Here is a 14,404-nt window from a genome sequence, read left to right as displayed (position 1 = left end):
CTTGGCTTGTAGCCTTTTCAAGTTAAATAGTTAACCATCAGTATTGTAGCTGACTTTGATGCCATTTTTGTCCTTGTTGAAAGTATCCAACACCATTATAGAAAACATTTTGAGATGGGAGAGCATATAACCCTGCTTTATTCCAATGGTGATTGAAAAAAAAATGAGTTTTTTATTATTCAGAATTATACAAGTGTGGATCAGAGAAACAATACTGATAAATTTCTCCAGTCAATCAATTTTCAGCATGATATTCTACAAGCCCTCATGACAGATTATCTGATGATTATCAGATCAATGAATTATGTATATAGACCACTACCTCTGCTCTACTCCTGGCATTTCTTCTGGAGTGTCAGGCAGCAAATACATATTGACCTTGCCTTTGCTTTTATGAATGCACATTGACTTTTGGACAGATAATCTATCTTCCATGTACAGGATAAAGACAGGACTCACAAAAATCTTGCCAGAGAGACTCCACCCAACTGTGATTGTCATAGGAAAATCTTTTTCTTTTTCCTTTATAGACATGAACAGTGGAGATGTCCTTGAACTTATGGAGGATAACTTCCTCTTGTCATATAACCTGGAAGATTTCAGTCAGCTTTTGTATGAGCAGTAGATTCCTAGTCTTATCATTTTACTGCAATAGAATCAGTACAAGATGCTTTACCACATGAGAAAAACTTAATGGTATTCAGCAACTCTTTTTTTAGTTAAAAGTTTAGCCAGAAAGGGATTGATTCCATTCTGAAGTATACAATAAATACCTAGCTGACAATAGTCTTTTAAGAACATTTTGTTAAGTATTCCCTCTATCCTTCCAGAATCACATTTTTATCACTAATCAATCTGGCTACACCAGTGATGATTAATATGTAACTGAGGAATATTTTACATATTAACATGTAACTGAGAAAAAATACAGACTAAAGTGGGCTAATAAATTTCTTTATATAGAAAATCCTGAAAATAATGTAAAATGAAATAAGTAATACATCTAAATCATCAAAATTATTTTGGTAGGTTCAATCAAAAATTTGAGAAACTGCTGAAAGTTATGTAAAAGGAATCATAATTTCATCAGTCTATATCTTCATTACATTGACTTATTGATGGAGTTAATGACATTAATGGATTTAGAAATGATATTCAGAAGTGGGGAACAAAGTATTCCTTCCAGCCCAGACTTGTACTATTATTCCAATCATCACAATTTCCAAAGAAAGCTGCTTATTTGCATAATTTGATTTAATATTATGTTGCTTAATTTTATTCAAATTATATGTTAAAAAGTTTTTTAAAGCAGATAGAAAAGGGAATAAGATGCAATTAAAATCCAAAGAATAATTTATTTTTAAAGTGAACAAATAAAACAGACGACTGCATATGAATATTTAGAGAAGACATTTGAATATAGAATTGTAGTCAACATGCTTGCATACATATTTTTTAAATTTGAAATTGAAAACACCTAGTAGTGCAACAGATTTAGGATAAAAACAATTCAAAAAGAAAACAAAACATAACAAAACCACTCAACCAACACTATCAAAAAGCATGGTAAGGACAGGGATTGGACCTAGATTTCATTGGTATAAAGAACTCCCAAATGAAGAAATCTCTCAACCAATACAAGTACACTTATTCTCTGGAGTATTCACAGTGAGACGCTTGTTCAGAAAACTGAGCTATTAAAGGATTCAGACAGGGTCATTAAACCCCTATTTGTCAGAGGTCAAATTTACTATACTATGTTGAATTTATTACAATAGCAATAACCACAAACTATAAATTTCTTCTCAAAAGCACTAGTTCAAAATTGGAAATAAACTGAAAGATCATTTGCCTAATCCATACCTGAAAAAGAATCCCTTCTTAGAAAATCCTAACCATTGCATCACTACTTTAAGACCACTATGGCAGGGAAATCCCTACCTATCCTGGAAGTTCATTTCAGGTTGGAGTAATTTTAATTATTTGAAAGTTAATTTTTTTTTCTTCACATAAAGCCAAAATCAGCCACTATAAATTTCTACCCCTTGCTCTTTAAGTCAAGTAGAACAACCCAGTTTCCTCTTCATCCTGACAACTGTTCCAATAATTGAGGATAGTTAAAAACAGCTCTCCAACAATCTTTTATAGCTACCCCACATCCTCAGGTTTTTTCAGGGACTTCTAATGTACATATGAGAATGTACTAGTCACTCTCCAAACATTGTAAATGAATAACAACTACTATGGCTAAATCAAGTAGATTATTCAATTCTTCATTTACTGCCCTTCTCCAATTTTATTTTTAAACTCTTTAAGGATATTTTAACTGAATTGGCATTTTCTTACTAAGTTTTCTTTAATTTTTCTTTGTTCTTAAACATTTTTTATATGTTTTGTGTCTCTATACTAAGTTATAAACTCCTATAAGTTACTTTTTTTACTGGCAATCTACCATTGGTGTATAGGCAAATACTAAGGACAAAGCAAATGATAAAGATATACCTAGTTAAATTTTTTAAATTTACTTTTTAGATGTAACACCATGGAATGAATATCAATCTTCATTTGATATATTTTTACTCCATTATTCATTATATATACACTCAGAATTTTCACATAGTTTTTAAGACTACAGTGTGATGAAAAGAGATGTGATTCTACAGACCAGCAGGTCCAGAAAAAAAAGAGTGAATAATAAGATAAATTACAGTTTTCAAAAATATATCAAACAATTAGCAGATTAGGTTCCTAGAGCTACTAAGCAAATTACATGTATGTATTTTCCCCCCTTGTACAAAGTGATTTTCTAAAAACTAAGCAACAAGGTAGTTAATATTATTAGTAGTATTCCCCTCCCCAACATAATTATGAAGTCATTTCAAAATCACAATACTAATAAGTAATGAGAAACAGGTTCAGATTGGCTATTGAAGTCTCTCGAATTTTGACTTAAATTTTGTTCAATTAGAGTTAACTACTTGTTATCTTTCCAATCCTGCCTCTGAATATATCTATTCTTTGTTATTTTGTTGTTATGTTGTCATTGTTGAATATGAAATTTCAGCTGTGTTCAACTCTCCATGTCCCCATTTGGGGTTTTCTTGGCAAAGATACTGGAGTGGTTTGTTATTTCCTATTCCAGGTCATTTTACAGATGAGGAAACTGAGATCAACAGTGTTAGGTGACTTACCCAGGATCACACAGTCAAAAAGTGTGTCTGGGGCCAAATTTGAACTCAGGTCCTCTGATACCCAGACTGGTGCTCTATCCACTATGCCATCTACAGCCTCCTTTGTAATGTAATAATGTAGGCCATTATACATTTATGCATGTTTGTAAAATTTCTTACGTTTAACAGCAGCTTGTAAAAATTAGAAATAGCCAGAAAGAAAAATGAATTTGAATAGTCTTTTACTGAAGTCGTGGCATCTTCCTGGAATCTAATTGAAGAACATATTCTGCTTTCAAATAAGACCAGAAAGTACATAAATTACCAAATATTTTCAAATCATAGCTATCCTTATTGTGGAAGACATCATCTGTATTAATCTTCATAACAAATTGTATTTTTAACTGAAAAAATTTCTCCAACTAAATCAGTTTTAAAATAATAAAGAATTATACACTTTTTTTTTTCTAGGACAATGTGTTGACACTATTTTTAGTGGTGAAAACAGATTTTTTTTCAGAAAAATATAAAAATGTATGTTTTTTTTAAATGACTGGCAGGGATTTTATGAATTATGATTTGTCTACCGTCTGGACAAACTAATTCGAAATTACCTATTGTAGAAGCAGGTCAATCTAGTAGAATAACTGAGTCAGGCTCTTAAGAGAGAACAGCTTGTGGGGAGTAAATAATTTCTCAACCTCTTCCCACAGCATACTTGGAATTTTGGGAGAACTTTCAAAACCATCACCAGCAATAGGAAGATGGAAACAAAGTCTTAAAGCAAAAATGGATGCTGACAGCATCTATATTGGGAACTGAAAGATATTCTGCAAGAGAATCTAAATAAATGAAAGGTACTTTCAGGACTCTGTAAAGGGAATTTCATGGGGTCTTCTCAAAAGGAGAAAAGGATTTCAAATAACTAGTAATTGTGAGTTTATCCCCTGGCCATATGCACTCTCAGTTTAAGTCTACTTTCTCCAGAGATCATATGAGTAGACAGAGTATCTTCTACACTTTGTAAGAACTTTTAGTAACAACTGCCTTTGTTATCTGCTTAATAAATACCTAAAAACTGATTAAATCTGATTGTTAGTCAATTAAAAACACATAAGATGGAGACTTGTGAATGACAGTACTAGAATTCCAGATCCTTCAAGTTATCCATCTTAGAAACCGAGGAAGAAACATAGTAAAAGAGAGGTAGCTTAGTGGCATATATTAAGTATGTAATTTGAAGTCAAAAATTTAAGTTTGAACCTTGCTATAAGCTTTTACAGTTATATGACTCTCAGCCTGTTTTTTTTCTTTTAGCTATAAAATGAGCAGAATAATAACACCTATCTCATATGTTGTATCAAATGAAAGAATATATGTAATTTGCAAATCTTGAAGAATTTTATAAAGATTAATTATTTTGTCATTATTATTTTAATAACAAATGCATTAATAACAAAAAATTTAATAACAAGTAATTATTGTATCTGGGGAAGTGGCCCACATATATATGTGTATATCCCACAGATAATGGGAGAACTCTGGGTAAGGTATGAGACCATTCAGCCCAGAGGAAACCTGCTAACAATGTCTAGTTCGGCTTCTCATCTCCCCTAAGGGCTCTTGGCCTTCCTGAGAAGTCAGGGGGTGGTGACAACCTGTGTTGAGATTGAGGCAGAGTGATACCAGGTGGAAGAGTGATACCAGGTGGCAAAACATAGCAAGTTGTTTATGTGGTTCCATGTGCACAGTGTTGTGTTTGTTACATTATAAAAAGGGGATGGTCCTTGAAATAAACAGACTCCATTTTTCCTTCATCCTCAGGAGTCCCGCCTCATCACTTCTCCACTAGGAAAGTATCTTTTAATCACTCCAGTGTGGGGGCTCTAGAAAGCAACAGTACATTTTGTCACCCTAACTGGGGACTCTAAAAAGCAGGACTCAATATTTTAATCACCCTGGTGTGGGGGCTCTAGAAAGTAACAGTATGTTTTGTCACCCCAACTTGAGGGAGCTAAAAAGCAGGACATAACATATGTGTATATGTAATTATATATCTGTGTGTGTGTGTGTGTGTGTGTGTGTGTGTGTGTGTGTTTGTGTTTAAGCACTAGGGAAAGTAGCCACAGAAAAGGCACAACATTTTTACATAAAGATTCTTCTCTTTAGTAGACTATAATTCCTTAAGGGTAGGAAGGGTTTTATTTTTGGTATTTGTATACTCAGCAAGGACTTAACATGTTGCCTGCCACATGTTAATACTGAATAAATCTTGGTTGTTTGATTAATTATGGGAAGAATAGAGGTAATTTTTAAGTGTAAGTTTATTCTTTTACCTATTATTATCTTCCTTTTGCTAAAAATATTGTTAAAGAAATTGGGACAGGCTTGAATAGGACTCTATAACATTCAAGTGTAAAAAAAAAATGCTGAATGAGTATAAGAAGATGTTCTCTTTTTCTAAAGAGAACATAAAGATAGTGATCTCAAATAGAAGCAGGAAGGATTTAGATTTGACAACAGAGTTTTCTGACTATAAAGTTAGGAGAAACAGGTTATATAATTTTTTTTTCCATAGAGACTTGAGAGAAAAGGGAACGAGGACAATCTTCAATTTCTCTCATCTTTCCTTAAGTTGACATTATTGTGCTTTTCAAATACCATCCCATTTCTGACTTTTATTTCACTGCTGAAATCCTAAATTTAAAATTCTATAAAAGTATCATTGCCTCTTTTTGACATTCCACGTTTTGATTTATATTTCCAATATATTTTTGAAACTGAAAAAAAGTATATGACTTCTAATTCACGGGCTGATTTTATTACTCTCACCACAAGAAATGAAATGGCTAGAACAACAGACAGATTTTCATATAACAAATTCTATTTGGCCAGCTGTTTGATCTTTCTCTATTTTTTGCTTTTCTTTTTTTCTTTTTTCTTTCTTTTTTTTTTTTTGAAAATAGCTGACATAGATATAAATTCTAAACTAAGGATTAGGAGGATCTGACTGAAATCCCAGTACTTCCTGTAACAATGCAGATAACAACTGATGCATTCATCACCCTACGAGATTATTGTGTCTTACCATAAATTCTTTCTACAAAATATTCTCTCAACACGCAAGAAACCTTTTTTAAATCTTTTTTTTTTTTTTTTTTTTTGCAAATGCTATTGTAGCTCTTGTTCAAACTGTCTATCATGTCATTCCTTGCTTTCACTATTTGAGAATATCACTTCTTCTAATTGTACATTTTCAGGATGATGTAAGACTTAAATGCAACATGTTTAAAATATATTCTAAATAACAGACTAAGAAGACTAGGGTTAAGTAAATATATTTTAAAGGCACACACACACACACTACTCCCCTTCTGAGTCTTGGTCCCTTTCTAAATAGACATTCTTCTGTATATTTTTTAAAAATTGTTCATTGTTGGCCAAGATGGCAGAGAGGACACATACTTCATTCTGAGCTTCTCTACTACCCTCAAACTACTTACAAAATTATGCTTCTGAATTAGTGCTGGACCATCAGAAGTCATGAATATTGGGAGTATAACACATTACCAACAAAAGATAATCTTGAAGATTGCCAGAAAAGGTCTGTTTTGGTCAGGTACAGGCACAGAAGGAGGCCATGCCAGACACAGATGCAGGCAGGCAGATAGACAGAGCATGGAGGACAGCACACACTGAGCAGAGTGGGGGCGGGGTGTGATCTCTGCAGGCGGAAAATCTGCAGGAAGGACTGTACCGCAGCATCAGCTACTCTGCTCTGGTTACAAGCCAGTAGATCAGCAAAGAAGTTTTATAACTTCCAACATAAATACAGAGGGTAAAGAATGTACCCCAAAGCACTGGAGTCTCACGGGACCTGGCCAGCACAGGGAATGACTCAGCGGATCCCAGCGCAGCTGCTGCCTTTCCGCTGCCCCTTCACTGCCATTTTCTGTTGTCTGTTGAAGAAGCTTGGAAAGCTCTCATTGCCCCAAAAGCAGACCAGAGCATTTTTTTCTTTCTTTTTTGTTTTGTTTTGTTTTGTTAAAATGAGTAAAAAGGCAAAGTGGGCTTTAACTATAGATAGCTTCTATAGTAAAAGAGCAGATTTCAAACCCTGAGGAGACTAAAAATAGTTTGTCTACAGATGAAACCCCAAAGGGGGATATGTCCTGATCCCCACCACACAAGACTCTCCTAGAAGAAATTTTAAAAGATCTTAAAAGAGAGCTAGAAGAAGATTGCAGAAAGGAAAGGAAAACTTTGCAAGAGGGTCAGGATAAGGCATATGTTTCATTAAAAGAGAGAGTGGAAAAAGAAAACAACTCCCTGGGAAAAAAAAAAGAATTGGAAAGGGTAAACAACTCCCAGGAAAACAGAATTTGTGAATTGGAAAAAAGAAAATAACTTCTTAAAAAAAATTGGCGAAATGGAAAAAAATTCCAAAGAGCAAATCAACTCATTTAAAAACTCAATTGGACAAATACAAAAAGAAATGTAAAAAGTAAACGAAGAAATTAATTCATTAAAAATGAAAACTGAACAAATGGAAAGGAATGACTTGAGGAGATATCAAGAATCAGTCAAGCAAAACCAAAAAAGTGAAAAAGTAGGAAAAGAAATGTTAAATACTTACTTGGGAGAACAATAGATCTGATCTAGGAGATATAATCTAAGGATTATTGGAATCCCTAAAAATCATGATGAAAAAAAGGATCTAAACACTATTTTTCAGGAAATCATCAAAGAGAACTGCCCAGATGTCATAGAATCAGAAAGTAAAATAGCCAATGAAAGAATTCATTGATCACCTACTGAAAGAGACCCCAAAATTAAAACTACAAGGAATATTGTGGCTAAAATCCAGAACTATTGGACCAAGGAAAAATACTACAAGCAGCCAAAAAAAAAAAAAAAAACCCAATTCAAATACTGAAGAGCCACAGTAAGGATTATTTAGGATCTAAGAGCATCCAGATTAAAGGACCAAAGGGCCAGGAATCTGAGATCCCAAAAGGCAAAGGAACTTGGAATGCAGCCAAGAATAAATTACCCAAGTAAACTGAGCATTTTCTTCCAGGGAAGAAGATGGACATTCAGTGAAACAGGTGAATTCCATTTATTTCTGATGAAGAAAGCAGAGCTAAACAAAAAATTTGACCTCCAAATATAACATGAAAGAGAAGCAATAAAAGGCAAAAAGAACTCTTGAGAACTGTATTTCTGTTATGGGTATACATAAAGAGTACATATATAATTTGATTTTACTGTTATAAGATCAAAAAGGAACTAGAGGTGAAAAGGAGATTATACCAGAAAAAGGGAAAACTGGAGGTAAAAACAGGGAAACTACATCTCACAAAGAGGCAAAGGAAACTTTTATACCTGAGGGAAAGAAGGGAGGGGAATTGTGTGAATCTTACTCTCATCAGATTTGGTTTAAAGAGTAAAAATTAGACATATTTGGTTTACAGAGAAACTTCTCTCACCTTACTGAAAAGTGGGAGAGAAAGGCGAAAAGGGAATGGGTAGGATCAAAAGAAAGGAATACAGAACTAATAGGGGAAAGGTTTAAGAATGGGGGAGCGACTTTAAGGGTGAGGGAAGGATTCTAAAGAAGGAGGGCTGCATGAAGCCAGTGCTGCTCATAAGTGTAATACAGGGGAGGGAGTAAGGGAGAAAGGAAAAAGAAAAGCATAATCTGGGGAAAATAAAATGGCAGGAAATACAGAATTAATAGTTTGAACCGTAAATGTGAATGGAGTGAATTCTCCCCAAGTTGAGGCAGATAGCAGACTGGATTAAAAGCCAGAATCCTACAATATATTGTTTACAGGAAACACACTTGAAGCAGGGTGATACACATAGAGTAAAGGTAAAAGCCTGGAGCAGAATCTGTAGTGTTTTCTTCTTTATAATATAATGGTTCTCTCTGGGAGCAGGTTTCTTGGGGAGGTTTTCTGGAGGCAGCCTTAGTTTCAGTTAAGAATAATAATCACTCCAAATGCAGCCAGGTGTTAAAAGTTCAGATCTTTTATTGCTTCCTCCAAAATAGACCGCTTAGTTTTTTAGTGGCCTATCTCTCTGCTTGGTTCCAAGGGCTCTCTCCGAATGTCTCCAAATCAAAAGGTTTGTCCTTCAGCCTCCAGCCAGCACAAAGGTGGAAAATGGAATGAATCTGACTACATTTCCAAGAGTGGGCTTGTGGACTTCCTCCCAGAGTGCTCCCCTCTCTGTCAATCCCCTGAACTAACTGACTAAAGCTCCAAGAGCTTCTTATATATGATCTCTTAAAGGTTGACTCCTCCTCTGAGGGAGGGATTAAGGGAAGTGTGAATTCACAAAGGTACAAAGTTAACTTTGTGAATCTCCCATGCTTGTGAACTCCAATGAGTACTTAAATACATTAGTGAGTTAGAGAATTTGCTAAGTACCATGCTAAATTAGGCAACTGACTTATCACTTAGTAAGGATCCATTCTAAGATGTGAACCAATAAGCATTGTATCAATTCCAGTGAGTTAACATTAGGAGTCTAACAGAACCTACTATGCTTTAGATGAAGTCAAAAAAACAGGGGTAGCCATCCTTATCTCAGATCAAGTAAAAGCAAAAATTGGTCTAATTAAAAGAGATAAGGAAGGAAACTATATCTTGCTAAAGATAGCATAGACAATGAAGCATACTAAACATATATGCACCAAGTGGTGCAGCATCTAAATTCCTAAAGGAGAAGTTAAGAGAGCTGCAAGAAGAAATTGACAGCAGAACTATAATAATGGGAGATCTGAATCTTGTGCTCTCAGAACTAGATAAATCAAACCATAAAATAAAAATGAAGTTAAGAAGTAAACAGAACACTAGAAAAATTGGGTATGATAGATCTTTGGAGAAAACTGAATGGAGACAGAAAGGAGTACACTTTTTTTTCAGTAGTTCATGGAACCTATAAAAAGAAATTGACCATATATTAGGCTATAAAGACCTCAAATTCAAATGCAGAAAGGCAGAAATAGTAAATATATCCTTTTCAGATCACGAGGCAATAAAAACTACATTCAATAAAAAGCCAGGGGAAAATAGGCCAAAAAGTAAATGGAAACTAAATAATCTCATCCGAATGAATGAATGAATGAATGGGTAAAATAGCAAATCATTAAAACAATAATTTCACCCAAGAGAATGACAATAATGAGACAACATACCAAAATTTGTGGGATGATGCCAAAGTGGTTATCAGGGGGATTTTATATCTTTAGAGGTTTACTTGCATAAAATAGAGAAAAAGAAGATTAATGAATTAGGCTTGCATCTAAAAAAGCTAGAAAAAGAGCATATTAAAAACCCCCAACCAAATGCTAAACCTGAAATTCTAAAAATAAAAGAAGAGATTAATAAAATTGAAAGTAAAAAACTATTGAAGTCACAAATAAAATTAAGAGCTGGTTTAATGAAAAAAAAAACAATAAAATAGATAAACCTTTGGTAAAATAGATTAGAAAAAGGAAAGAGGAAAATCAAATTATTAGTCTTAAAAATGAAAAGGGAGAACTTTTCACCAAGGAAGAGGAAATTAGAGCAATATTTAGGAGTTACTTGGCCCAACTTTATGCCAATAAATTTAATAACTTAAATGAAATGGAAGAATACCTTCAAAAAATATAGGCTGCCCAGATTAACAAAGGAAGAAATAAATTGGTTAAACAGTCCCACTTTAGAAAACGAAATAGAACAAGCTATTAATCAACTCCCTAAGAAAAAGTCCCCAGGACAAGATGGATTTACATGTGAATTCTACCAAACATTCAAAGAACAATTAACTTCAATGCTATATAAACTATTTGAAAAAATAGAGATTTAAGGAGTCCTACCAAATTCCTTTTATGATACAGATATGGTACTAATATGTAAACCAGGTAGGATGAAAAGAGCAAAAGAAAATTACAAACCAATTTTCCTAATGAATATTGGTGTAAAAATCTTAAATAAAATATTAGCAAAAAGATTACAGAAAATCATCCCCAGGATAATACACCATGACCAAATAGGATTTATACCAGGAATGCAGGGCTGGTTCAATATTAGGAAAACTATTAGCATAATTGACTATATCAATAACCAAATTAACAAAAACCAAATAATCATCTCAATAGATACAAAAAAAGTGTCTGATAAAACCCAACACCCATTCCTCTTAAAAACACTAGAGAATATAGGAATAAATAGACTTTCCCTTAAAACAGTCAGTAGCATCTATTTAAAACCATCAGCAGACATCATATGTAATGGGGATAAACTGGAACCATTCCCAGTAAGATCAGGAGTGAAACAAAGTTGCCCACCATAACCATTACTATTCAATATTATATTAGAAATGCTAGCTTCAGCAATAAGAGTTGAGAAAGAGATTAAAGGAATTAGGGTAGGTAATGAGGAAACCAAATTATCACTCTTTAAAAATGATATGATAGAATACTTAAAAAACCCCAGAGATTCTACTAAAAAACTATTAGAAATAATCCACAACTTCACCAAAGTTGCAGGATACAAAGTAAATCCACATAAATTATCAGCAGTTTTATACATCACTAACAAAATCCAACAGCAATAGATACAAAGAGAAATTCCATTTAAAAATAACTGCTGATAGTATAAAATATTTGGGAATCTATCTGCCAAAGGAAAGTCAGGAAATAGATGAGCAAAACTACAAAACACTTTCCACACAAATAAAGTCAGATCTAAACAACTGGAAAAATATTAAGTGCTCTTGGATAGGCCGAGCAAATATAATAAAGATGGCAATACTACCTAAACTAATCTGTTTATTTAGTGCTATATCAATCAAATTACCAAGAAACTATTTTAATGACCTAAAAAAATCTGGAAAAACAAAAGGTCAAGAACTTCAAGGCAACTAATGGGAAAAAAAAAATCAAATGAAGGTAGCCTAGCTGTACCAGATCTAAAACTATATTATAAAGCAGTGGTCACCAAAACCATTTGGTATTGGCTAAGAAACAGACTAGTTAATCAGTGAAATAGGTTAAGTTCACAGGACAAAATAGTCAATAACTACAGCAATCTATTGTTTGACAAACCCAAAGACCCCAGGCTTTTGGGATAAGAATTCACTATTTGACAAAACTGCTAGAAAAATTGGAAATTAGTATGGCAGAAACTAGGCATTGACCCACACTTAACACCATACACCAATATAAAGTCAACATGGATTCATGATCTAGGCATAAAGAATGAGATTATAAATAAATTAGAAGAACATAGGATAGTTTACCTCTTAGACCTGTGGAGGAGGAAGGAATTTGTGACCAAAGAAGAATTAGAGATCATTATTGATCATAAAATAGACAATTTTGATTATATCAAGTTAAAAATGTTTTGTACAAAAAAAATAATAATGCAGGCAAGATTAGAAGGGAAACAATAAACTGGGAAAACATTTTTACAGTCAAAAGTTCTGATAAAGGCCTCATTTCCAAAATATATAGAGAATTGACTCTAATTTATAAGAAAATCAAGTCATTCTCCAATTGATAGTCAAAGGATATGAACAAACAATTTTTGGATGAAGAAATTGAAACTCTAGTCATATGAAAAGGTGCTCCAAATTCATTATTGATCAGAGAAATGCAAATGTAAACCTTGTTTTGCACATATTACATCACCTCCCTGCCAAGAGGTAGGAAAGAGGCTTCAGCATTAATCAATATTGGTCAATGAATTAATCAGAATTCTTAATTTTTTTTCAAAAATGCTTTCCTTTATATTATTATGATTTAAACTTGTATTATGAACATAACTTTTAATATGGGTAATTTCTTGAAAATGTACAGAAATTTGGAGAAGATAATAGCTACAGCTTCAAGTTTTTTAATCTCTTCAAGCCTCTTCAGGTTCTGGGCTCTGTAGTTACTTCAGGAGCTTCTGGCTTTCAGCTTTAAGAGAAAAAATAGAAGATGTGAATGCTTCACATTTCTAGAAGAAAATTCTCCAGGGAGAAAGCAGCATAGGAGTACTTGGAAATCTTAATCATGTCCAAATTCTTCTGTACTAGAGACTAAGAGGAACTTTCCTTTGGGTGAAATCTAGAACTCTCTAAGTTAAGCTAAATTATTTCAGTGCCAGTGGGAGAGTGTCTTCTTCATTCTGTACTGTCTGATGTATATAGATTTTCAAGTGCATATCTTCTCTGATTTCTATTTTGCTATGGACTTAGATAAGTGGTTCCTTTGCTATTTTCCATACAATATCATTGTGGAACTGGTATTGGATAGGAAGTCAAGCCTTGGATATAAAGCTTGGCATCTTGCTTCCTCCAGTATTGCATAGTGATAGAAGTTTAGCTTGAGCTTAAAAAGTATATCCTCTATTCTAATAATATTTAAGGGAACAGATAGACACAATTCTAGACTGGTATTTTGTCACATTTCTAGCCTTAGTATCCTTCCTCACTTAATGGAAGGAGATAACATTCTTGCAAAGGGGATAGGTGGGAGAAATCAGAAGCTAGAAATGTCTATCCTGTCTCCCTTCAAGCAACCCAATATACCTATGTTACAAGTAGGGATATTTCAATTACATTACTTAATGAGTTACAAATGTAGTAGAATTAAGAAACTACCTGGCTGCCAATTAAGGATTAACCAAAAAGTGTGTAGGAAGCAAAAAAATAAAATTACTCTCATTACTTCACTCCATTTTATTGCTTCCTAAACACTTTTTGCTTTTTTTCTTTTGGCAGGGAAATAGGAAAAAAAATTGCAAAATCCTGTGAATTGGAAAAAAATCTTATAATTTTTGATAATCTCATAATTTTGGAAAAGTCTCATTTGAAAATAAATTTCTGACAATTTTTGTGGCTTCTAGGAATGCCAGAAAATATTCTAACTATGATGTTATAAGATTATCAATAATGGAATACCTCTCTCTTAAAAGAATCAAAATTTTAAAATTCCAAAGAGCAATGAAGAGAAATGATAGACACAATGGTTGTGCACAAGATATAACAGATGTCTAGAAAATATATGATCAGAAAAGGATGGCTATATACCAAGAATGGGGGATAACATATGGACAAACTGAAGGCTACAGTAGTACTCATGAAGTGTTTTAAGAAAAACAAAAAACAAAAAAATCTAGAGTGTGCTTTGCCAGTTTGGCTTGTATCTGAGTGCTGTTTTCATCCTGGTGCTGGTGCCTAAGAGTAAAGGAAAA

The 14,404-nt window shown here is 33.4% G+C and overlaps 1 protein-coding gene across 5 annotated transcripts in view; it reads right to left on the bottom strand.

Annotated features, from left to right (window-relative positions):
- Nucleotides 1-14,404, bottom strand: part of CADPS2 (calcium dependent secretion activator 2) — a 678,782-nt gene that overhangs the window by 566,460 nt on the left and 97,918 nt on the right. The gene's annotated exons all lie outside the window — the stretch shown is intronic.

This window comes from Antechinus flavipes, chromosome 5 (assembly GCF_016432865.1).
Source record: "Antechinus flavipes isolate AdamAnt ecotype Samford, QLD, Australia chromosome 5, AdamAnt_v2, whole genome shotgun sequence".
Taxonomy (NCBI): Eukaryota; Metazoa; Chordata; class Mammalia; order Dasyuromorphia; family Dasyuridae; genus Antechinus; species Antechinus flavipes.
This window is presented reverse-complemented; position numbering and strand designations above follow the sequence as displayed.